Here is a 1,496-nt window from a genome sequence, read left to right as displayed (position 1 = left end):
ATATATATATATATATATATATATATAGGGAGAATTCACAAAAAACAAAAGATGAAGACAGGTGGTGTTGAAAACAAATAGACATATTAGTATAACGCTCAGGAATTGAGAAAGTCTTTAACGTTTCAAATATATATATGTCTATACTGTTTACCCCTTACCCTAAAAAGAAAATGCCAGTGTCCTCTTAAGCTTTGAATCTCTAGGTCTGATAAGATAGTCCATAAATCAGAAACAAAAAAAAAACAAATGAAATCAGTGACAGTTAAAAATTTGCTTAGAATTATTTACTAGCCTGTACGGTCTGGCTAAGTCAAAATGGTTTTTTGTATTTCTCCTTTCTACTTGGAGAGTTTAGACTTAATTATAAAAATATGTCCTTCTGTTTAAATGTAATTTCATTAAATTACATTTGTGCTCTGCATTTTATATTTGATGTAATGTTCACATTGCTTAAATAAATGGAGCTGCATGAAACGATCGTAGAGCATTAACTTTGGATATCCTTGTTGCTTATTTTGATTTTATATATATATATACATGTATATAAAACCTCTCCACATATATATATGTATATATATATATATGTGGAGAGGTTGAATTTTATTTCATCCTTTATATGTATATAAAACCTCTCCACATATATATATGTATATATATATATGTGGAGAGGTTGAATTTTATTTCATCCTTTACTTTGGAGGGTTCCAAAGGGCGATTTCTAACAAAGATTCTTCATATTTTACTGATAGCTTACTAGCATAAGATTTTTGCGAATACGAAATTATTGTTACATGTGTATGGTATATTATGAGAATTTATGGAAAGGTATCCCATAGAAACTCAACAAGTATGTTAAAAAATGGAGAAGAGAAGATGTAGAAATATAAAAGAATTTTAATACATACGATCGTTTCGAACAGCAATATTAACATGTAAATAACATGGTTGAATAATCAAAATTAATTTTATTAAATTAAATTAATTACATATCACTGTTCTCATAAGTGCAAAAAGTAAACAACAGGAATTATTATTATTATTATTATAGAAGACTTGATGAAGGAAATAACAGATAACAAAATTCGAGTAAACATATTTCATCCTTATGGAAAATTGAGAGCATACTAAAGAATGTTGTTGAGTCTATATATATGTAAGTATGTATGTATGGTTAGTGAGAGCTGTGCGAGCCATGTACAGAGATGCTGCCAGTAAGGTGAGGGTTGGAAATGAGTACAGCAATGAATGCCGGGTAGAGGTAGGGGTCCACCAAGGTTCCGTCCTCAGCCCCCTCTTATTTACCATAGTCCTCCAGGCAATCACAGAGGAGTTCAAGACAGGTTGCCCCTGGGAGCTCCTCTATGCTGATGACCTTGCCCTAATTGCGGAGTCACTATCAGAACTAGAGGAGAAGTTTCAGGTGTGGAAGCAAGGTCTAGAATTGAAGGGCCTTAGAGTCAACCTAGCTAAAACCAAAATCCTAATAAGTAGGA

Source organism: Octopus bimaculoides, chromosome 16, assembly GCF_001194135.2.
Source record: "Octopus bimaculoides isolate UCB-OBI-ISO-001 chromosome 16, ASM119413v2, whole genome shotgun sequence".
NCBI lineage: Eukaryota > Metazoa > Mollusca > Cephalopoda > Octopoda > Octopodidae > Octopus > Octopus bimaculoides.
This window is presented reverse-complemented; position numbering follows the sequence as displayed.